This window comes from Sinohyriopsis cumingii, chromosome 2 (genome assembly GCF_028554795.1).
Source record: "Sinohyriopsis cumingii isolate HCF-2022 chromosome 2, ASM2855479v2, whole genome shotgun sequence".
Classification (NCBI taxonomy): Eukaryota; Metazoa; Mollusca; class Bivalvia; order Unionida; family Unionidae; genus Sinohyriopsis; species Sinohyriopsis cumingii.
Genome location: NC_142962.1, coordinates 81,336,334 through 81,362,934, shown reverse-complemented (window position 1 = coordinate 81,362,934; position 26,601 = coordinate 81,336,334). Strand labels below are relative to the sequence as shown.

General features: G+C 35.3%; 1 protein-coding gene across 2 annotated transcripts in view; it reads right to left on the bottom strand.

Annotated features, from left to right (window-relative positions):
- Nucleotides 1-26,601, bottom strand: part of LOC149805275 (steroid hormone receptor ERR2-like) — a 236,276-nt gene that overhangs the window by 168,427 nt on the left and 41,248 nt on the right. For both annotated transcript variants that reach the window (XM_089949034.1, XM_089949044.1), the window contains exon 2: nucleotides 23,255-23,366. The gene's annotated coding sequence lies outside the window, so the exon portion shown is untranslated. The remainder of the gene's footprint in view (nucleotides 1-23,254; nucleotides 23,367-26,601) is intronic.

Genomic DNA, 26,601 nt, shown 5'->3' with positions numbered 1-26,601 from the left:
TTATTATTATTATTATTATTATTGTTTAATAATAAAAAATATTGATATATTTGTGTTTCAGGCTTGTGTTGTTCTTGAAATTGATGTGAAACATGTACACCTTACATTATAAGTTACTTTGCATTATGTAGATGATGAAATACCAATAGTCAGCTAGGAAAGAGAGCTTGCCACCCATAGCAGTAGACATGCTGGTTCAAGGCATGTAGAATATCTCAAAATGGCAGATATGGCAACTATTTTGAATTGCATCAATCTGTTTAATTCACAATATTTTGCAGAATTATCACCCCTAGGAAGATTGCCTGTGTCTGCACTGTGAGCATCACATGTCAAAAATGGCCTTAGGACATGAAAAATACAAGTATAAATTTGGGGTTGGGTTGCATAAACTTCTTTTGCTATGAACTACTACTGACTTCTCTGGTCAAGTGAACACTCTTCTTATGCTTTGTTTTAATATAGCTATCTAAAAATATGGACCTTTGTGACCTCACCTGTATATCTGATTTTTTATGATTTGTTTTTTATACTAGGCCGGTGAATGCCGCATTAATTTTGTACAAAAAAAAAACTCTCTCTTGCACCCTGGGAATATCAGCATATGACATAACCTGTTGAACAGACCATGTGATAATTAAAAAAGTCTTAAAAAGGCTCTTACATGCAAAATCATCACAAATCACAATTTACTGTCAAATTTTCTTTCATGACAAGACAAATTATCAGCAAAACTTTAAAGACATGACTGCCACATCAAAATCAAAGTCCAAACAAAATAATTAGGAGTACATCGCTTCATAAGATAACACTTGTTTGACCCAAACATTGGAATAATCTTACAAGCTCTGATTTCTACATTTTGGTAGAAGACGTAGCCTGATCACACTGGACAAACAGCTAGACAGATCTAGTATGACTAGTTGGCCATTGTGGATCGACCAGTCATTGGCCTGTGTGGAAAACAGATAGGGATGTGAAGGTACACATCCTGAGGTTCGATGGAGACCACCCAACCAGGTCTTAATGCATTCCTGACTGAAAATTCTGGAGTAGAAGCCAGAGTTTAGTCTCTTAATACCCTCTCTAATGCACCCTTCCTTGAAGTGCACTAGATTTAATAAGCAGAAGAAAATCGAGGACCTTACTTGAGAAGGTAAATCATACAACTGATGCAGGTAGCACCGCTCTTATGATAAAATGGACCCAGCCATCGACCATTATGCCTGATCAAGCCTGTGAAAAGAGGCTTAGTCTGACACCAATAGGAACCAAAGGATGCTCTGTAGAAGATAGAGCAAGTCCCTAAGGCTGCCATTCCTTGTAATTAGGAAAGAGTGAAGAGCACTAGTACTTCCTCCCTGGGCCTTTTTGGCATGCCCTTCTAGGGCCCAACTGCTCAGTGGGAGTTCTGAAATGGGTCTGTGGTTTTTACCATAGAGGCTCTCAAGATTCATGCTCAAAGACCCTTTCACAAACCTGACAGACTTTGATCTGAGCTTTCACCTTGCTGACAATTAAAAGTGTGCACTAGGCATTTCGCGAGAGATATAAGTTATCCTTTCGAGACCCGAGGGACATGGAGAATGAAAAAACCCCGAAAACTCTGAAGGTAACGAGGGCAGTTTTTCTATCCTTTATGTGTGTGTCTGCTCTGGTGAGATCCCAGATTTTGCCCTACCAAAAGTTCCAGATGGGACAACCATCTGTCCTTTCACAGTGTGTGCAGGGTAAACAAGTGGGGGTGGGGGGTCCAGGAGTATTTCCCATGACCACAGCCACCCATACCTTGCTTAGACATGGTTGCTTTTTCTGTTCTGTGAATATGAAAAAAATTTATGCATAAACAGGATACACAAGGTAATGCATGGGCTAAGTCTATGCTAATAAAAACAATGAGTGAGAAGTCACCTTGTTTGGGTTGTTTTAAAGAGGTAAATTGTTAAAAAAGGAAGCAGCACTATGTTCAGAACAGAATTATTTGTAAAATAAACAAGTCAATCAGGCTTAACGAAACTTAGGGAATAGAACAATCTGCAAAAACAGTAGGCTGCAATTGCTAATAATAAGGAAACAATATTTAAGAAGTCTATCCAAAGCAGAAGAGTTAAAAACCTGTGTACAGTAACTGACAGTTATGTTGTACAGGAACCAAAGGTGGTGTGGGACTTGCTTAACACATAAATTTTTAACACAACTGACAAGATCAGACAAGACAGACTCAAGAGCGGTAAAAAGTACAGTTAATTTATGCAAATCACCTCATCGATATGTGCAGATCTTACTTTCTGTAGAACCGATGACCTTGATGATACAAGTTTACATACCAAGCTAGATCAAAATCTGATCACAATTTGGTCTCCTAAGTCAGAACAATTTCATCCAATCAGATAAAAGATTGTGAACTTTGACTTAACATCTTCAGACATACCTTTCTTCCATATCTGAATTACAAACCATCCACAAAGTTTAGTGAAGGTAATCATCTAGAACTAAAGTTGCTGCATGCAAATTGTTTTCTTCTCTTTGTCAACGACCTTAGCCTTTGAGCCCAAAACTGATTGGCTTCTTTCTTGTGCCAAGTGCAAACCATTCAAAAAGTCCGATCCAGGTCCAAGATCTAGAAATAAAGTTACTGTGCCAAAACAGTTTCTTCTTTCATTCATAGTGACCTTGACCACTGAACTACTGACTACCAAACCAATAGGTTTCTCTTTGTACATTCGAAAAGCAAGACATTTACAAAGTTTGGAGAAGGCATGTAATCGTATTTACTGAGTGAATCTGTGTGGATAAATGAACAGACAGACATCACAGTATGAATTGCTCAGTTAAAATGGGCATTTAAAACAACAATCTTGTGGCAAAAGCATCCCAAAATATATGCCTAATAAACTGGAAGAGTTTGCATTTTTAGCTAGGAGTATAAAAAAAACCTGAGGGATATCGACGTCAACAAGGATTTATATTTTGAGATGCTTTTGCCACAAGATTGTTGTTTTAAATGCCCATTTTAACTGAGCAATTCATACTATGATGTCTATCTCTCTGCCTACACTACTGTATATTTTTGTTCCTTTGCAGATTATTTAACAGCACTATATTACACCAATTTCTAATATATTCTCTCAAGTAAAAACTCTGAAGTTGTATTGATTGATCAGAAAATCGATCTTTCACAAGAAGAAAGCATAAGAGTAAAAAGGTGAGTTACTGGAAGACAGTTGTACCATGATGATCAATAGAACAGACTACAAGAATGCTGAGATTTGCTGTAGAAGATCAACAATTATTGATTACTTGGCAAGTCATGCAGCTAAAGCAAGCCCTTCAGAAACATTGCACTCCAATGAAAAACATAATACAATGAAATTAGTCTTAATAAGTCATATTTCACTTTCATTTCTAAAACACCTTAATGGAACATAAATATGCAAGCATGCTGTTTTAATGAAAGCAGTGAATCACTAAATAATAAAGTCATTAGGCCGAATCAAATCATTAAGTGTAATTGTTCAACACAGAAAACAGAACCCATATCTATTTACAACAACAACAACAATAATAATAATAATGATAGCAATGCTAATTAGAAAGTCATCATTATATGATGACAGGATTAGTACAAAAATAATCTTCATACTGTGGCCCTCAGTTATGTACAAAATACAGCTGGGAAAGAAACATCATACAAAAAAGGTATAATGAATCGGCATACCCAAGAGGAACGAAGTATTGATTCAGCACACAGCATTGTGAACACCAACATGCAGGATGGAAAACTTTTTCAATCACGCTCACCCACCCTCACACACACACATAAGTGAATACCCCATGTCATTTTATATAAAAATACATATACAAATATACCACAAAGTTGGTGTGGATGTGGCTTCTTTAACATCTTTAGGAAGACAGTTCCAAAATTACTGGACCCAAGAAAGCCAAACTATTTTTGGGCTTTGGAAGAAAGCTATTGGTGACAGAGTTTAGCAGATAGATTATAAATTGTACTGACATTATTTGTCCTTTCAGTGAACAAAATTTCTATAGCTGGGCATACAACCATTACAAACTTTATAAATATATTTAGCCTTTCTTAACACATTAACCCCTAGCGATGACTTTACGAGGCAGGAGGTAGTAGCCTACTGCCGACCTCTGTAGCGTCATGGTCATGCAAGATACACTAAAGTGGGTGGTATTATAGAAAGGTAGACAGATGTAGCTCTACAATGATACCAAATAATCTGGAATATCTAGTTGCACTACAAAATACAAATAGAAAAACCTCATTTTTTGGACCAGACTTTTTTTTTTACCCAAAATTTGCCCGTGGTCGGAATCTGATTTTGTGTCCGGATTTTAGACTTTTCGGTCTCAGATCTAAGGCAAACTGGTATGAACTGCAAACAGACAGATGAGCCTTTGCAAAAAGTAGGATAAGATGGGCATTTGGAATAAAGAGTGGTCTCCATACAAAAATAACGGCTCCATTTAGAAAAAAAAAAAAAAAGAAGTCCAACTTTTACCCTTCTGCTCATGCGCGAGTCAAATAGCCAACGAAAATCGATGTTTCTATCACCACTAGGCAGTATGTTATTGAAAGATGACCGGGGATTTGGTGTTTTCGAGTCTATTCAGAAATAGCTTTCAAAATGTGTTTCCTACTCAATTTTTAGGCAAAAATGACAAAAAGCTCCAGGGGTTAATGTGTTAAACACACTCTTTCATAGTCATAATTTTCAAATCCCTCATATATTCCTGGACTTTTTCTTCTCTGTTGTCATGGATAATTCTAATGGCTTGTTTTTGAAATCTTTCCATTTTAAACAAATTTGTTTTCGAAGCATTACCCCGTATGATACGCCAGTAATCCAAATGAGGCTGAATTGAACTTTTGTAAACATTATTGACGAGTCTTACAGTCTTTTGATTTTCTGTTTTCTGACAATAAATATAAACAAGACGAGAAGGAAGGAAGGAGGAAGAGATCATTTGGTTGACCAATTGATGTTTAATGGCTCAAAAGAAGGATTACTAAGTGCTGGACAATGGCAGTAAAGCAAATGTGAACTCCTATGAACAAATCCTAACACACTAACTTTTTACTTTAGTAACTATTGAGCCAATGTATCTTCCAAAAAGATAGGGTGCCCCAAGTGGCTGAGTGGTCTAAAGCGCTCTCCGTTACGGATCACTGCCATCTCACCTCTGTCTGCATGGGTTCGAGTCTCGGATTCGGCCAATGTGGGTATTATGTGAGAAAGCTTGCCAGTAGCTTCTCGAGGGTCGGTGGTTCTTTCCGGGCATTTCCCGGGTTCTTCCTCCACCATTAATACTGGCTGCCATGTATAGCCTATCGTGTGCTGAAAAATGGCGTTAAACCCTACAACAACAACAGCAAAAAGATGGGAAAAAATAATACAAATTCACACAGGAGACAAAATTGTTTAAAAGCCTGTTTTACAAAGCATTTTATCAGTATTAAGCTGAAATCAAATCTGTATTTTTAGTTCTCAAGAAATTGCTGGAAGCAATGTAGTACACGTGCTGTTAATTTTGATGTGCATAGATGATGTAAATGTTTATTTTGTTGTTTTACATTTCAGCCAATTAGACCACAGATCACATCAGGTTCTTCCAACAATCATGAGGACATTCAAAATGTGAAAAATGTTCTCCTAATCTAAGCCCTTTGACTTTGTATAAGACCAAACAATCAGTTCATTTGCAATTCTGGCAATCAATACATAAAAGCACTGCCTTCTGTTGTTACACACTGATTATCTGCTTTTCCACACAACTAATTAAAATTCTAAATAATAACTTCCAGATCGTCAATAAGGTAAATTATGGAGAACAGTTTTAGAGCTTAGCAAATTTTTGTTTACAACTTCAACAGCTTGAAGGTGTGATACTCACTGATCAGCCAAGTCAACTGTAACACACAATACTTTATAAAAATCATCTTCCACCTCCTGCAAACAAGTCGAAATTAATATGGGAAATCAATCAAAACAAACCAAGGATAACATGGACATTTCCAATTAATTTGTTAAGCCTGATGAAATGAAGCTACATAGGGGATATAATTTACAAATATGTGTGGGCAATCAATCTGAATGACAAGGACATACAGTATATCATGCCATCTTTGCTTACGTAAGCATGTACACATACTTACATTTATTTCAACAGTGAAATCTCAGCTAATATCTGTATAATTGGTTTTCAGAAGAGTATGCATTTGTGTATGCATGCAAACTCACCTTGTTCATGGAACAGTGATATCCCACCACAGTACTAGACAACTGACTGAAGATGGCTGGATATATGTTACACTATACCCCCTATTATGGCCACTGTTCTAGTGGGACATAGAAAAAAGATAAACAACCTATAGATGGAGGGTCTATAATAGGATGCAGGATTCTTGCTGATGTCTAAAACATTAAACTAATAAAGTCATCCAAACAGATGATAATCACTCACTATATTTTCTGGCCATACCTTTATTTCTTCATTTAAATTCTTAATATATTTAGAATTTTCAAATTAAGACAGGAATTCCCCATCCCTTTTAATTTCAGTTCTAGAATAGACCTCTGTGATGGAAGCCATTATAAATATCCAAACCTTTGTACTACTTTTAATGCCAGTTTTGTTTTGAAACCACCCTAGACTGGGTTCAAGATTTACCCTAGTCTGTTCAGACACAGTAAACTGTTTGGGGACTAATGGAACATTTAATGATTTGTTTGTTGTGGGGCTTAACGCCATTTTTCAGCACACAATAGGCCATATATGGCGGCCAGTATTAATGGTGGAGGAAGAACCCGGGAAAACTCCGGAAAGAACCACCGACCCACGAGAAGCTACTGGCATGCTTTCTCACATATCTACATTGGCTGAACCTGAGACTCGAACCGGCGCAGACAGAGGTGAGATGGCAGTGATCCGTAACGGCGAACGCTTTAGACCACTCGGCCACTCAGGGCCCCTGGAACATTTAATGAAGTTAGTCCATCATACTAATAAGGTAAAAAAAAAGGCATGTACAACCTGGTACATCCAATTATGGCAATAAACAGTAAAAACTCATGAAATTCTTAACAAATTTGACTCAAATGAAAGGATATCAGGAACTATGCTCCTGGTCATCCAGAATGTTGACTACAGCAGACAGAAACATAATGGTCAACTATCATCAGGGCCTAAACCAGATTGCAGGATTGGCTAGAAAGTTATTGCAAATGGCTGCCCTCATAAGATACAACATATTTTGCATGTTGTGACTACAACCACAGGACTCCTCAGGGGGCTTAAAATTAAACATTACCCCACAAAAATCCCCAAACCTCGTGGCATATATCAGAGTAAATTTTTAAAGACAAAATGTGATATTCCTGTGATGAGATGGAGAAGCAAGCGACAGGAAAATATGATAAATATCAAGGTGCTAGCTTTGGGGGTGGGAGTGTTATAAAATCTCCTGGGGACTAATAATTTGTTGAACCTGAAACAGTCATAGGATTATGTGAGCGATTTCAGCAGGTGTCAAATCCTGCTAGGCTGCATCCATTGCTGCAAGCCACATGTGAAAATATGCTTTACTCATATCACCTCTGTCTGCATGCATTTCTTCATTTCTCATGAATATACATAAATAAACATACATCAATGAGCCAATGGAATATGTTCTTATATATCAATGAAAGTGACATTTTATCAATCAATAAATGACTGTTTTGAAAGAGAAAACCTCATCAGCCCACTCTACCTTATCAAAGGCCATGCTGGGTCATTCCTCCACAAAAAGTTTAGTAGGCTGACAGTGCTTAATTAAGCAGGGTCATGCATATTCACGAAAAATCAGGAAAGCTGAACACATGTGAAAAGACAGCACATCGGGTAGTCGATTTTTGCCAACAGCTTGAGATGACAATCTGATTAAAATCAAATCTCTACCGTTATGCATAAGTTCTGACAGTGATCGTTTAAGGGTCATGTTCTGGCAACCTACGTTATTACCGTAATTGCTAATTCTATCAGCCAATCAGATGAAGTTTTATATCTTCGCATATGGTGATTAAGCAGAGTGGATGAAGAGCATGAATGTGTACTGAACAATTTGATTCACTTTCAGATTTTTTGAAGCTGCATTTCCATCGGCTAATCCAAAGGTCACCAGAACATGACCCCTAATCGGTCGTCGTCAAATCATCACGTAGGACAGCAGAGATCTGAGTTTAATCAGAATGCTTGAGATGACAGACTGCATTCAATATGCAAAACCTTCCTTGTTTTTGTACTAATTCCATTAAAACATTATACAAAATATTCAGATTACAAGCAAGAACCCATATTAAGCAAATTTTGTCATGTCTCCTCCTGACCACATCCAAGATTCCCAAACTTCAGTCATATACTCATCTCTGAATAACATCACATCAAATATGATGACCATGTCAATTGAGTGTACACATGGTTCAGGTCACAGAATGTTCCATGAGATGAAGCACATCCAGGCAAATGCATGGACTCAATTTATCACATATCTGCAAAAGCACAGATGATATTAAAATGTGGTATCTCTGTGTGGATGGATAGACAGATTGTAAAGGTTTTTAAATGGGCAATGCATATCCCCTAAACAAAATCCAACCTGTATTAGAAATAATTATCATACTTGTGCATATGTGAAACAAGCTCTACTACACAGTTGATTTTACTTATTTCCTGTCATGTGTAATCAAACATATTCATACAGAAAACCATTGTTGATTTATTCCATTAAATGAACCTAACTTCTTATGACAAGCCTAAGATGTGCTGGAATATTAATATTTCTAACTGAACTGATACACTTAAAAATGATTATCAGTTATCATATCAGCAAGTAATATCAGTCTATACCAGCTTTTAGGTATACCAACTAAAGAAATAACAAGACTAGATAAATTAGATGGGAGCTGATGACAGTTCTACAAAAAAAGTAATTACTGAACAAGCCTCACTTGTGCACAACTTGTTTACATGTATTGAAAAGATTCATATAGATGAAATTTGATGACAGTGGGTAAAACTGGCTTTGTTTAAAAAAAGGCCACAAAATGTGTCACCATTGATCATTTTCACATCATCACAGAAAGCACTGAAAAGGTGTGGAAAATTCTCTCAATGTCTGTCTGTGCTTCTATTATAAATGATTAATCTGTACTGCTGTAAATGTGCACAAAAAGGTTGTGCAAAATTTTACTTTTACCTTACTTTAATCAAGGTATCAAGCAGAAAAGGATTGAGCTGAATGTATATGTTGACATGTTTATTCAATCTGCTTAAAAAAAACAAAACTAACATAACAAGGAACTAACAAATTTATTTTTGTCATAATCTATTGACCTTTAAATTATTGACCAATCAAATCACAACTTTCATAACTATGAAAGCAAAATCTTTTTCCTAACATGTAATGCAATAATTTATCCGATAGGCTATTCCAAAAGTCAGCTGAAAATTAGTCTTCACTGGTGACCATCAAATCGAAGTAAATTTCAATTTTATCTGACTGCATTTTTTTTAAGGACAGTCTACAAGTTTACATAAATATTAAATCCACCAAAAACATTCTGTACTGCACTGTATTAGTTTCTGTTAGTAAATTATGCAGCAAATTTTCATGTCCATATTAATAGTGGCTAACATGAAAATGAAGTGATCTTTGATTTTGTTTCCATAACTTCAAAACAATAATGACATACTTTTTCCCATACTAGCGACAATTTGTAATTCACTGAAATAATATTTCTCAAATTATTGTTTTAAAATAATTAATTCAAAAACAGGATCAGCCTTACCCATCCAACCTACCTAGCCACTGAATGGACTTGACCCATTTCCAGCTACTTTTCAACAGAGCGGAAAATGATTTTCACATTCATGGCTTAGATTCACAATGGATCAAAAAGGAAATATGTTTCTGCATTCACACAACAGAAATAGGAGGAGAGTATGAAAACATGATCGCCAAGTGAGCACGAGCTGGCTCACATTAGACTTTTGTATCTTGCAGTGATCAGCCAGGTAATTTTGGTTGGAAAGCACTTTTCACCTAGTGAATGTAACAGTGAAATAGATGCTAAGTTGGCTTGTGAAAGCTTACCCTTTGTACAATCAGTAATATCAAAACAAGTCCTAAGGAAGATTCCTACAAAGTTTGATCAAAATTGTTCCATTAGTTCTTTTTAAAGATGTCAAATCTCTATTTAATTCAAGTTGCTATAGCTATAAACCAAGTTTACATTATAGAAGCCAAAGAAGTCATGTTTTTGGAAGAAAATATCAGAGAAATATTCCTATAAATTCTTATCACAACTGGCTCAGTGCCTTCTTCAGAAATGTCAAAACCATGATTGCTTTGGAAACCAAACTGTTGATGGGGAAACAACTAAAGCAAAACATTTTGCAGAGGACATCTTTTAAAAAGATTACTAATTAATTTCATCATTTTGGAAATGTCAGATATACATTTTACTCCTGATTTCTCATGAAAATAAACAGTTGCTATGTGAAGAAAAATACACAAAAATTCTGGCAGAATATATCCTAAGAAACATTTTTACAAAAGTCTGAACATTCAGTCTGAAATAAATACTCTAACAGTCAAAGAAAGAATTATCCTGGAACAAACTCAACTAGTGTACAAAATTTAAAATAATGCAGCTCCAATGTACCTCCAGATGTTATTTCACATGAGAAAAGAAAACAATATATCCATCTTTTTAGCCAATCATTTTGTTTGCTCGCAAATTTTTTGTCACTATTCAGAATCACAAAGTTGGAAGAGCATTCCAAATAAATAAGGAAAAGTTCAACAATAAATTTATTTCACTATTATCTGATCAACTGGACAAAAAGACTTCCTGGTTAGTAGTGACTTGTACCTCCATTACATATAAACAAGAGCTGGGTATGATGAACACTTTTGTAATCCAGTATTTGAGAACATATCATGATACATACCAAGCTATATGTAATTATATTAGGGACCAACAATTTGATGTTCTGGGACAGGGGCCAACTGTCAATAGCTGCCAGAAAATATCCTGCTCTGATTTAACATAAAATAATATATTCATTATATTATATGAAGAAAAAAAAATTATTTTGAGGAAAATGAAAACAATGTCTAAACTCATAAGAAAATCGAACCACACCTCCTGAATGTTAAATGTTCAGAAACTTAATAGATGAATTTGTTACACATGTATTAATTGTTGTACAAGTTTTAATCTAAAAACTTCAACTCATGTGGGATGATTATGCTGACACTATAGTTGACAACCTATGATGACATGTCACTGAAATTAAAGTGATTGTTGACAGAAATAGGAATTGTTCACAAAGAAGCCTACAAATTACCACCTACACTACTGATATAATACGAATCCAAACTTTGAGAGGGGTACCAACACCTGGGCAAGATATCTATCAGACATGGCCAGTAAACATAGAACACAACTGCTCAACAAATGAGAAAATATTTAGTGAAATTTATAAAATTCAATCAGAAAACAACTGGTCTCCTGAAAGTCTTAAGATTACTTGCAGTCTTACAAAGAATACATATAACTGACAAATTAACACATGCTAAAATAGCCTTTTTTAAATCTGAAATTGGATTTGGCACCAATATCATTCACAACATCTCATTTGGCATATGTAACGTGTCAAGCATGATTAAATACTCATAAATATAAATGTATAATTTGCAAAAAGAACTGTGGCATAAAACTGTTTTTAAAAAATATAGTAATAAATTTCTCAATCATTTTATCCTGAGAAATGAAAACATGCTGCTAGTATCTTTAAAATTTGTACTTGGGAATTTCCAAAGATTCCTTACTAACAGAAAGTACTGATGTACCAGTACAGTGAACAAGTACTGTACACATCTAATACAAAAATCTCCACTTTCGTCGCTGTTGCATAACTATATTGTATAAATAATGTTTTAAAGAAAACTGTCACAGCATGGTCTACTATATACTTCTTAATATATCATGGTAAAATACAAATATTGTTTCAGATTTAATGCCATTCTTCAGCACATGATAACACATGGTGGCCAGTATATCTGGTGGAAGAATCTAGAAAAAACTCGGGGGGGGAAGAACCTCTGACCCACTGGAAACTACTGGCAAGTTTTCTCACATACCCACATTGCCCAAGCCTCGAACAAATAGATACAGAGGTGATATGTCAGTGATCTGTAAAAACAAGAACCTAATACCACTTGGCCACCTAGGGCCGCAAATACAAATAAAATGAGCATTATTTTATTGTTTCATACCATGTACACAGTTTTAAAAAATGCATGCATTTTATTTTACCAGTAAATATACTTTACCTGTGGCGAGAGAAAATGCACACAAGTGAGAAAGGAGTTGCTTAATGAGCTAATGAATATTCATGTAATTATGTAAATAATACAGGGTAGAAAGGTAGATTAGTTCTACAAAATTGTGTTACAGCTTAAAAAACATTATTATTATTATCATTATTATTATTATTATTAACAAAACTGGCCAAGGGCTTTTGGAATATGTGTTTAAATTCACTATTACAATTTTTTTTTTGGTGTCAAAGGAAACCAATAGCTGCAAGGAAAAATCATGCCAAAATAATGTTTTTAAAACATGCACACTCTGCAAACCAAAAACACCAATAAAATAAAAAATCTAAAAGGCTCATTTGCATATGGATACCATTATGCCGACCGAATTCCATCAAACCAAGATGCACTCACTGCAAGCAAGGGGAGTATAAATACACAACTCGGACAGAACATGTCACACAAAACCTACCAACCCTGATCAAAATTTTAAGTGTCCAAGTTTGAATTTCGATAGAAGCATTACACAAAATGGACAAAACCAATCCACAAGTTCACATGGCCAATGGTCAAGTGAGCTAAATAAATTAGCTCAATGCTGGTAACATTTCCAGACAACAAGTTTTTATTAACAGAACACACAAATACACCCAAGTATAAAAAAAATTATATCAGTTCAGTAAATATACATGTATAGGATATGTATTGCCACCATTGTCATGTTGTTAATGTTTAATTAACACAACAAGCAAATATTTACCAGTAATGAAGCTATAATATATGTCACTGTTCAGATTTTTATGGTAATTGTTTTTTTAACCTGATACATGTCCCATGATGCACTTGAAGGTATTGGATTTTCAAAAATTAATTAGGTTTGTATCAAAATTTTGTTGTTGTCCATAAGGACTTTACCCTTTTCTGCAAGCATCTTTGTCCTGTCTGCCATTTTCAGGATGTCTAAATTACACAGAACCATAAAGTCAAAATTGTGCTGATGTGCCATTAAACCCTATACAACAGACAACCTTTACATGTGATGCCACAAGAGTTGGTTTTGTTGTTTTAGGGTTTAATGCCATTTTTCAGCACAAGATAGGCTATACATGGTGGCCAGTATAAATGGTGGCAGAACCTGGGTAAACCCCAGAAGGAACTACCGACCAACAAGAAGCTACTGGCAAGCTTTCTCACATACCCACACTGACTGAACCCGAGACTTGAACCCACACTGACAGAAGTGAGATGGCAGTGATCTGTAACTGAGCGCTTTAAACCACTCGCCCCCAATGCCACAAGAGAAAAAATAGTTTACACTGATTATAGCCTCAGTTCACCTCATGGGTCCTGGATGGCTGAGTGGTCTAAATCATTTGTCTTTACTTATCACTCCCATCTCACCTATGTCTGCATGGGTTTTTGCCTGGTTCTTCCTCCACCAGTTACAGTAGCCAATATGTATAACCTATGTTACAGTAGCCAATATGTATAACCTATGTTATGCTAAGAAATGGCATCAAACTTAAAACAACAACTGACCTTAACTGTAATCCAGTTCATGAAACAAATTTTCTTAAACTTGCAATCAAATAACACTTTTGGGAAAAGTTGTTAATGCAAATAAGAAATTTATTTGACAAGAAATTTCAATCCATACAAAACCTGTGTTTGCCAAGTTTCACTCAATGTAAACTGCATTTGATAATGTCCCAATCAAGAAACCACTCTGCAAGATAACAGTATTACTAAGTTTCTTTGAATGCATTTACAATACTACTACAGTATTGAGCTGTACAAAACTTGTACATGTAATGAAATCACTATTGATTTACCTGTTTACATCAGACATTTTCAAAAACTGCATAGGTAGATAAATACACCTTTTGGAACTTGCAGGCTCTCAAAGCTGATTAGCATATACCATTTAACAGCATGAGATTTATGAGTGTTCTAATGTTGCTTGTAAGTCTTATTCACTGGCAAAGCAGGATCATTCTCTGCCCCCCCCCCTCCATCCACTGATTTCATGTTAAAGCACATACCCCTATCAGACAGCCTACCCTGCAAGAAACTATTGACGTAAAGAGGCAACCTATACACAAACAACTCTAATAGAATTCTTTATAAATTTATTGTTGTTCAAACTCTGCATATCCTTCCAGTCAAAATGAGTCTAATGCTATTGTGCTGTCTGTATAGGATCTAATCTATAATCATTCTAATCACCTTGGCCAAATCAAGCCGATATTGGTTACATTCATGAGATACAATATGTATAGCATAATCCCATGCATACAAACTATACTGGAGGCCATTCAACCCTCAAAGTCTCCCATGGTTCAAAGGGCACACCAAACAAATCAGTATATCAATTCAAAATAACTGTTGTAATAATTCAAGTCAATTGCTGAACAGTGGACACTAGATTATCTTGTTACAGTTTTGGTAACTAATATGTAGATCTGGTCTATGATAGTTGGTATAATTAATGGTTAGTGTATACATTTATATAGATCAAGTGTGCTATCAATAAAAGAGTACATGATAAAGACCATTATTCTGATCCTATCAAAATAAGCAGTGTACCTTGCTGAATGTAAACCATTCTTTAACAATAAACTGAGTCTCCTGGCTAGAAGGTGGTTCCATATTTGCCCTAAACGAATTCCACCCAACAGGTAACAGCACAGACTCAGTTTCACTGCCACAGATACTGTCATCCTGATGAAATAAACCCATGATTCACAAATGCTCATGAACCACATTTACAAAATTTTGGCAAACTTGGGAACTCATGATCCAGTTATACAGCTGCCACTTTTCAGAGAATGTTAGAACAGGTAACCCTGGCTTATCATAAAATACAGCAAAACAATGGCAGATAAGGGTCTGTGTCTGTCTCTTTGTCATCACAAGTAAAACAGTGCAGACCCTAACCAGCCAGTGCACTATGCAACAGCAGACCCATGTATGACCCATTTGGTTCACATCACTGGTAAAATAAAGTACAGACCCTAACCAGTCAGTGCACTGTGACAGCAGACCCAAATATGTGCCATCTGCTTCACAAGTAAAACAAACAGTGCAGACCATGACCAGCCAGTGCACTGTGACAGTAGATCTGGCTCTGTGGTGTGTGATTGACATAATAAGTAAACAAGAACAGTGTAGACCTTGATAGGCCAGAGCACTAAGTGACAGAAAATCTCGGTATAACCTACTTGCAGCTGGGTATGGATTAGGTAAATATCCAGGTCTATTCTAAAACTTAAAATATGAAAGGAGGTAGGTGGCTGAGGGGTGGTATTTGTTGATGTAGGATTTAACACCATTTGTTAGCACAAGATAGGCTATACATGGTGGCCAGTGTAAATGGTAGAGGAAAAACCCAGGAAAACCCTGGAAAGAACCACCGACCCACAAGATGCTACTGGCAAGCTTTCTCACATACCCACATTGGCCAAACCTAAGACTTGAACCCATGCAGACACAGGTGAGATGGCAATGATCCGTAACGGCAAGCGCTTTAGACCACTCAGCCACTCAGGGGTCCCTAGAGCGGTGGTATTATAGGGAACTAATATTCTAATTCAAGGCTTGCAAACATGAAGCAAACATTCTGCACATTGTGCTGATTTATTTGGAAAGCTCTTTTTTTTAAAATCAGCCTGAATCCCATAATTGTACCTTCATGAAAAGACCCTAAATATGGTAATTCACTTAAGTACTCATGTCCATCCAATCGAGCAACAAATATCTTCAAACTCATTTCTCTAATTCTTCAGTAACTATTCATCATAGGCATTAATTACATGATTCAATGATCTTAGTATTTACATCATACATATATGAGCAAAGTCTTCAGTAAAGTTTGCCTTTTCAAAAGTTATGGGCCAAGGATCAGGTCACAGATTGCAAGCACTTGCTATTGATTATGGTGGAATCAAGACATTCCTTTGAACTTACCTTGTAACTGCAGTTTGCTTAGAGAAACACAAATTGCATAGCAAATGAAACACAGAAGGAATAGTGTGGATTTCCATTCAAAACAGAATGTGTTTAATGTCAAATAAAAACGGGAACTTACTCATAAAAATAAATCCTTTTGCCAACAAAAAAAACATCTGAATACACAGACTGGCATTGAGGAAGATACCAGTGGAACTCAAATCTAAGAGAGCCCCTTGAAGCTTTAGTGTCTGAAAAGAATTTGGAGGAAATCAAATTTATACCACATATACAATGAATACTTAAACCATGGCGTTAAACCCTAAAACAACAACAACAACTTAAACCATCTCTGACATTCTTCAGCAATAAGATTATGCCTCATTATGAATGTAAAATCAGCCCATTTTCATTTTATCACAAACTAAACAAAACACATGAGAAGACTTTTGCTGAGAAACCCTGGTTCTAATGGTTGTTGTTGTTGTTGGGTTTAATGCCATTCTTCAGCACAAGATAGGCTATACATGGTGGCCAGTATAACTGGTGGAGGAAAAACCATGGAAAACCCCAGGAAGAACCACCAACCTATGAGAAGCTAATGGCAAGCTTTCACATGTACCCATGTTAGCCGAGACTGGGACTTGAACCCCCGCAGACAGAGGTGAGATGGCAGCGATTCAGAATGGTGAGCGCTTTAGACACTTGGCCACTTGGGGCCCTGGTTTATATGGCCATCCATTCGAAAGAATTAGTGACAAGAACTTCAACATCATTTTGGCAGTGATATTTGAGGACAGAACAGCACTTTTCATTCAGGAAAATTTAGACATCACAACTATTCTGGTAAATCTACATATCAATGCAACTTGCTATTTAGAAAGAGCAGAAATAACAAAATTTTGTTGATAATTGCCATGGTGGCCACAGTTAATGTCAGATTGTTATCATTTCTCTTTATTACAAACCAGACATCATAAGAAATCTTCTGGTGAAAATCCAATGTTGAAATGACTTTTCAGGAGAGCAGAGACAAGACTTTCAAGATGACAATACAGGAGAGTAGAGACAAGACTTTCAAGATGACAATATTGGATATCAGATCAGCAGAAGTTTTATTTAACACCAACTAGACATCATAAAAAGTCTTCCAGTAAAAAACCCACAGGACCAACTAGACCAGGAGTGTCCAAAACAGATAAAATGCTTAAGGTTGCAGGCCACTGAGCAAGAACAGTTCTTTATCACTAATTATGCATATTAATTAAAATGCATATTTTAAAAACAAGCTGCCAACATAGCTGCAACCTGCACAATGTCAAGGACTGGGCCACATTCAACCTGTGGGTAGCGGATTGGACATGCCTGAAGTTGACCTTGAAATGAATGTGTTTGTGAAGTGTGTGTGTGTTTGTGATTTGGACTTTTAATGTAGCTGTAAGAATTTTCAGTCATACTGCTACAATGTCTGCAGTGTGGCAGTTTATAGTTATGTCTAGCACTGGGGCATCATGCCGCACATGTAGCATCATGTCCCACCCAGTCACATTATCCTGAAACCAGGCCGACCAGTCCTAACACTAACCTCTTAATGCTGATCGAACCCAAGACCCCCTGCATCCAAGGCAGATGCTCTAACCACCAGGCCACCGGTGCGGTTGTGTTTGTTAAGTTTCACGGCAATGCACCAAAGTAGCTTTTAAGGAGGAGCATTGATAACAAAATTGTCTAAAGAATGATGGACGACAGACAATATAAAAGGCCTTCCCATAAGGTCTTCTGACCTATTTTCCAGCAGAGTTTAAAATTAGCTCACTGTGACCTACTTTTGGTATGGTCAAGTAACACTACATGAGATGAATATAAAAAACAATTTTCATTTGTAGGCAAATTAGGGCCCAAGATACAGAGGATGAAACATACTGGTGACCCAAGCATGCAAATTGGGTTACAGTGACCATTTTGGTACGATTAACCTACCCTCTCTAAGCTGCTTTCACAAAAAGCAACTTCAATCCAGTGGCTGTAAAACAACTTCTTTTCCCACCATCCAATACATGAATTGCTACAACCCAAACCTAATGATAAATACAGACGCACTTTCAAATCTGACATACAAATTTGAATAACACTGTCAACATTAATGGAATTATGAATACATAATAAGATTGGAAATGTTTGCATATAAATTAACATGCTATTCTTTTATCTAACCAATGCCCTTCTCAAGAATCAAAAATTAGATCTGCATAGACTCAATGGCCTTTTTATATTTGCCTTAGTGACTGCTTAAGGCATGGTAAAACCATTGTCTGGGTAGGAAACATCTGGAAACTGACCACAGAAGGCAGGTTTACATTACATACAGGACTCTATATAGGAAATTTGCTGAGTGAAATAAGAATGGATGTTGTGAACAGTTGAGTTAGAAAAGTAAAAATAACAAGATTTTCATGATGGTTCTATTTCCATTTAAGACCAAGAAGAGAATATAAAAAATTCTTAAAACAACAGTATCAATCTAACCAGCCATTCATCCTGGAATGACAAAATGATTTTCAAAAAGGCTACTGTGACAGCCATCTTGGAAGTGAAAGCAACACCCACTTAATTTAGGACCAACTAGACATCATAAGAAGTCTTCTAGTAAAAACCCCATGGCCATATTACATTTAGTTCAGCAGTATCGATAACATGATTTTCATGATAGCCATATTAGATGTAAATCAGCACAATTTTCATTTATCAGTAACAAAAATCACACTATTTTTTTAATGGTGAAAAATACATGTTGTTAGGACCATCCATTACAGAGTAGTAGTGAAAATATTTTCAAGATGGCCAATGTGGCATCCATACTGGACATCAGATCACCCTTTTTTAGATTAATGATCCGCAATAGTGCCTTAAAAATCTTCTTAAAAAAATCTGAAATCAATATGACCTTCCATTCAGGGGGAGTAGTTCTTCCCAGGATTTTCCCAGGCTCTTCCTCCAGCAGCTTGTCACTCCTTGGCAACATGACTTTCCATTCAGAACAAGCAGTGACAAGAACATTTTGAATATGATTGTGTTGATAGCCATATTGGAAATCTGATTGGCACCATTTTTATTTCAGACCAACAAAACCATGGGATGAATACATGTATAAAGATTCATGGTAACACTGCAAAGAAAAGTAGCAATTAACAAATATGTATGAACTGATGAATAGGTGAGAGACCATCCTATAAACTCTTATGACCAGTAGAGCTAACAAGCTGCAATTAGACCTGAGGGTCATTCTACCTTTATCCAATTCTAAAACAAGTAACCAGCAGATTCTACTTCCATGCTAAATACAAACATGAAGTCTCCAACTGCTAAGGTTAATCAAGACTTGTAATAATTTTTAAAAGAATGATTCCAACAAACATCAAAGCACAGTTTGCAGACAAGCTCCTATTCAGCAGCAATCCCTGGAATAAGGCATATGATGCATCTAAAACCATGTTTCATCCATAATATTTTCATATGGTACCTAACATGTTTACAACACTCACAAATGGCTTCATTTTCAATGCAAGGTAACAATAAAAATGTGTGGTTCCAGTAGCAATGGAAAAAAACTGGCATTGAAAGGAAGTTACTGATTATTTTTTAGTATTTCTTTTTAATCCACCTTGTGTGTTCACTTATTTTCCAATTAAAACTTGATATGGGCTACAAAGAAATGATTATGCCTTCATGTCAGAAATTATAATAAACCAGAATTATATGTTTAATAACATTTGTGCTTGACGTGATTGCTTGCCGATAGTTTCAAAGTTGAATATTTTGTTTGTAAACTCAGGAAAGCTGCAAGTAATGTCTGCTGTACATGTACTGAGGTTCATTTGCACATCAATAATTTTCTTTCATACATATGTCCACACCTTTATTTCAAATTGTTTGGGACTAAAGTGCCATGTTTGCAATGACACACTTCCAACAATGTTCGTTTGGTAGAAAATGATGCAAGCTTCTCAAACTATTTGCCTCATGATGGTATATTTCCAAATTAATTTGCTTCACCACTGCCAAGCAGCCATGCTGATCCTGGAACTAACTGAAAACATGCAAGATTTCATTTCAGCCAATGCCTGAGATGTACAATACTGGGTATGAAATACGTATCTACATTGGAACCCAACTATAACGCGATAATTGGGGTCCAAAATATTGGATCGTGTTAATAGCGGGGTTGCGTTAATGCGTGATTTTACAGTATTTTACTTTTTTCTGAGAACAACTCATTGGCACATATACAAGTATTCATGTCTAACGTATATAATGAATAGGGTATCAACACTGTTTAGTATCGTGCCATTGTGGCATGCAGTTCATCCATAATGCATGCAATTCCATTGAAAAATTGCACACAGATTTACAATATTCAATAATTTTGTCCCAGATCATTGTCTGAATTCAACATCTAATATATAGCATGAACAGATTATTAACACACTTTACTTGCCGTCTGATATCGTACCATTGGGGCTTGCAATTAATCCATAATACATGTAATTCCATGACAAAAATTGCATACATATCTAAACTAATCAATAATTTTGTCACAGATAATTACGTGTCTTAATTCAATGGGAAAAATTAACAGCAAAATTAGGTTAAGAAAGTTGAAGTACTTTTACAGTTCATTACGTTCCAGAATTTGCATTATAGCAGTGCACATTATAGCGGGGTTGCACTGTACAAGAAATGGTGTGTAAAAAGTTTATTACCATTTTGGGGAAGAGTTCGTCTGTGAATTTTATTGTAATACAATCGTGGTGTAGCTTCTGAAATTTAACAATATCACCAAGTTCTTGAAGTGTTATGCCAAAGTAAACATTATCGGAAATGTTACTTATTACTAGCCCATAAATAAAGCCAGAAAGTCGTCTTTGTGATTGTCTTCAATTAATTCTGTATACAATCGTTGCTCAAACAATAGCCAAAATTTGTTTCTTCTTTAACTGCATACACAACCAAGCAGCAGACAATGCAGTGGTTGATAAAAGATTCTCACAGTTTAATAAACATCAAAAACAAAAACCGCCAACATGTTTGCTGGGCTTGGCTGTGTTATTAGACGCAATCAGTTGACCAGTAAATAATGAAATTGTACATGCGTTCAGCTTTAAAAATTTTTATAAAAGTGAATCGTGACCATTGCAGGCCTACTGCACTTAGTTCTCGGGTTTTACATGGGTATGGTATATGTTTATGAACTCGTTATTAATTTCCTATTTTTTATAAAAATATTTTACTGTTATGGAAAAGCAAGTTCACAAACGCAAGTCGTTCTCTGCACTTTGCGCAATGATTACTATAGTAGTTTTCACAAATTTCTTTCGATATTCACAAAATCTGAAGTAAAAGTTACATGCATGCTGAAAGCATGTGTTGATTGTTAATTATTCTTGCTGTAGTCATTCAAACGAATAGGCATACAAGCGTTAATTATTGAAAATTTGCCATGGATAAATTTACACAGCAATGCATATGAGAAAATTTTAGCAGTATGGAATTTGTACAGACACTGTTCATAGACCCTGGAACATAATGAACCGTACATGTGCTTCGTCTTTCTTAACCTAATTTTGCTGTTAATATTACTCATTGAATTCAGACAAATAATGATATGTGACAAAATTATTGAATAGTTTAAATATGTATGCAATTTTTGCAATGGAATTACATATATTACAAATTAACTGCAAGCCCCGATGGTACGATATCAGATGGCAAGTAAATGGTGTTGATACTCTGCTCATGCTGTATATTAGACGTTGAAAACAGACAATGATCTGGGACAAAATTATTGAATATTGTAAATGGAATTACATGCATTATAGATTAACTGCATGCCATGACAGCACGATAGTAAACGGTGTTGATACCCTATTCATCATATACATTAGACATGAATGAATACACATATATGTGCCAATGAGTTGTTCTCTGAAAAAAAGTAAAATACTGTAAAAACACAGCATTAACACAACCCTGATATTAATGCGATCCAATTTTTGGGACCCCAATTATCATGTTATAGCAGGGTTACACTGTATTTACAAAATAATTTTCCCGGTACAAGAAAAATACATATACATGTATTTCAAATTTCAGGAACCATGCCACGAATGTATTCTATTAAAATTCGTACGCGATATCTTCCCCAAAACGATAAATTTTTTACACACTATTTCACGTACTTTGAACAAACAAAAAATATTTTTCATTTACTGCATAGAAATGAACTAAAAGCAGGTATTAAATAAAAAAATAATTATTACTGATATAAAACCATGAAACAAAGAATGCATACATACTGGTTAGGGACTGATCATTTAATGTTCTGGTAGTGGCTTATATTTGTTTCTTTTGCCTAAAAGATAGTTGTGTATTTTTTTCAAGTAATACAATGCATCAAAATTAGTATGTTTTTCTTCAACAAATCAAGCATGATTTTTTTTCAAGCTATTTGATTGATGGATATCCCCCACCCCTTAAAAGGTAAATGGTCAGACTAAAATGCTTCTACTTCTCACCCAGTAATGCAACTGAACGACAACTTATTTTATTTTTTTCTAAACATTTTCCATTACCAAGAATGAAATCCAGTATCACTGTCTTCTTCTATGTGAAAACGTTAATGGTTCTGGGATGAAAAACAAGGCAAAATGAAGAACCATTTTTTTTCCTACTTAATAAAAAGTTATAAAGTCAGAGCCTTTAAAATTAGATAGGTCGTGTTACCAAAACCACACTTATTTTTTGTTTTTCCTCAGATGTGTGTAATCTGAGCAAATGCACAAATTTGCATGACTTATGCAAATAATCAGTATGTCATTCACAAGGTTCTACAACGGAAACATTTTTGATTACCTGTTAAGGACTTTAAAAAACATATCTTCTTGATGAAAGGTCTGAGAGGCTGATAAAGTGTCTTGATTGTTCTTGAACTGTTTGAGACTGGTGCTTTTAAGTATCTCTTGGCCTGTAATGAAAAGAATTAGAGGAATCCATATTTTACATTGCCACACATGTATGTTGAGTGTTTACGAGACCATATAGGTTACAATACAGGCGAAAACAGTAAATTTGTCTCATTAACATTTTACTTTGTAGCACATGTATTACATGTCTAGCAGAAACAATGACATCAATAATGCTCGATTCAGTGTTAAAATATTTTTTTATCTTCAAGTCACATGAAATAGTTTACAGTAGTGTAGGGTGGCAAGACTAATCTACAAGTATGTATGGGGTTTAATAGTACAATGTTGCTGACTAAAACTGTGAAGATAATTAACTATAAAACATTAAACAAGCTTTAGGAAAATGAACATTTCCAGATAATGTAAACAGTGTATCCCCTAGGGGTGCAAGAAAGGGTGAGAGTCAAAAATCTATTTGGTGTCTAAAACTGGGGGATTAGACTGAGTAGAAAACAAAACTTTGGTATCAAAACTGTGGGTCAAATTAAAAATGCGGTGGTCTCTGAGGGTAAAGGGAACACTGTTTTAAACATGTAGCACAATAATAATAAAATAATGATGTCAAAATCTTAAAATAGAAATGTTAAATTTGTTAAAAGCTATAAACCATAATAGTGCTAAATATTACATGGCAGTCTTGATCTTTATATAGGATCTAAGCAATAATCACAGATGCATTTCCACACATTTTTCTCAACTCAACACAACACACAATAAAAAAGTCTTCACTCCTCAAGCCCAGCATCCCCACCACTATAGGTCAAAATTCTAACATCATAGTGCATATCAACCATCCAATCCTCATTTTTAATGATGCAAAAGTAGCTTGAAGTTATTAATGCACCATGCATGTATATACAGATAGTCACTATCAAACATTCTTTGAAATGCATGGGGGTTAAAAAAAAAGAGGTTTATCTGAAAAGTTTCTTAAGTTCATTTAGATCCGAGTCATTATAATGACAGTAGGTTCAATAAAATGGTGAAATCTCAAGTTGTATAATCCTTTTTTCAAACAAACATTCTGCGGAATTTCTGTGCAGATGAGCATTTTGAGGATATTGACTGTATTAATGAATAAACTGTTCTATAATGTCAGGATTTGAAAAGTGAGATTCCACTCTGTATCATTAAGTATCCTTGTGTACAGACTAGTTTTTATAAATAATCTCAATATAAACAGTTTTTTCAAGTCTAATTATATGTGTGAACCGTGATGACATATTCAGCTACTGGCTTTAAGGATTTATTGATCCAGTTGAGTCCCAATATGATACATCACAATATTTTGCTACAAGTTCAACAATGAGAAGAAACTGATCGTTAGAAGAAAAAAATCAACTTAATATTAATCAAAAATGAATTTATTTTAAAAAATTGCAATGGCATTCAGTCTGTTACACACACACAAAACTGTTAAGAGTGTTAAATATCTGTGACTCAATTTCTCTATTCATAACTTCTCTATTAATAAAAAAAATTACGGTTTCCACACTCAAGAGTACTTCCATGTCTTGCTGGCTATGATGTAATTTCCATCAGAATATGGTAGTTATGGCCAACTTATAAAAGTAATATAACCAAGTAAAATGAAACAAAAGAAAATCTTACGAGATAACTGTTTACAAACATTCCAAATTTCTTTTAGTACCTTTACACTTTCCCTAGTGTACATGCTTCTTGCAATATGATATAATCTGTTTCCAAATAATTAGCATGACACCAGCTAACAGCACCAAATTTAACTGGACACAAAATGCACACTGCTGTATACAAATTTCAAGATTTCAAATTCAGTATTTATTTTCATTTTTAAATGACAAACATCACATTCTCAATTCCTTGTACATCAAGCAGCAAGTCTTATGTTAGGGACAGACCATTTAATGGGGAGTGGGAACCTGGGATTTACTTTAGAACCTGAATATTTTTTCATGTACCTCAAGATATTTTTCCTCCAGCTAATACAGTGGATAAAAAGTTCTTTTGTTCTAAAAATCAGAGCATAATTTTTCAATATTTAATATTTTGGAGGGCTAGAATTTAGTTTTAAATGAAATGCAAACCCCCCATCTCCCACCCCCTTAATGTCTTATAGATTCCATGCAATGTATAACAAAAAAATCAATGGTCTATGTTATTACTGTGTGGTTGTACCAGTTGATTTTGTTCCATATTGTTTACAAGAGTTTTTCATGATTATCACCAAGGTTTTGAGATAAGTTTAACCTTAAAATGATCGGCTGGATTGCATGACTCTAAGAGACCAACAGCCATTTTCATGGTGGGGAAATTTCAAGTACCCAGTCCCTCTTATCACTGATCACCTCTTTAATATTTACCAAATACATAACAGTTTGATCCACAGCATCGTGAATGATACCCATCTTTGTTTCCCATTGAATTTTCACATCAGCATCTCAAAATGTTGCTAAAAGTAATAATAATAATGAGGGCTTTGTATAGTGCCTAATCTTTAGAAGCTCTAAGTACTTTACAACATTAGACAACACCTATAAGATAAAAAACATATATAATGATAAGATTACAAACACAAACACCCTGAAATTAGGAAACAGAAAAAAACATACATGTACTGAGAATATTTAAGGTAGGAAACATTATTAGGTCTTTAAGTTTGTTCTTGCAGTCGAAATAAGTGAGTTTTGAGAGCACTCTTGAATGTGATCACCGTCTTTGTGTCTAAGTTCAGTGGACAATTCATTCCACGTTGCTGGGTCCTGGTATGCAAAGTCCATATGACTTTGTTTTCATAGTGGGAACAATGAGTATACTATTGTCAGAAGAGAAGCACAAGTATCTTGCTGGTGTGTACACATGGGTGAGGTCAGATAGGTATGTTGGACTAGAGTCCGTCAGTGAAACGTAGCACAGAGAACAAATTTTGTGTTTGATTCTGGATTGAATGGATAGTTAGTGTAGGGTACAGAGTACCATATTTTCCGGCGTATAAGTCGATACTTTTTGACTTGAAAGTTCGGTCTTCGTCTTATACTCCGATTCGACTTATATATGGATTGTGTCATTGAAATTGCATTGACTTATATATGGATTACAGTATCTGGTATGCTATTGACATTGCTCTATAATCGGCATAATCGAAAACAGGTCACATAGAAGTACAAATTCATGTTAAATTACTATGTCAATAAATTGTCATAAACTAATATGACTGCGTTTATATTTGTAAGTTTTGTCATTATTTATTTTGCA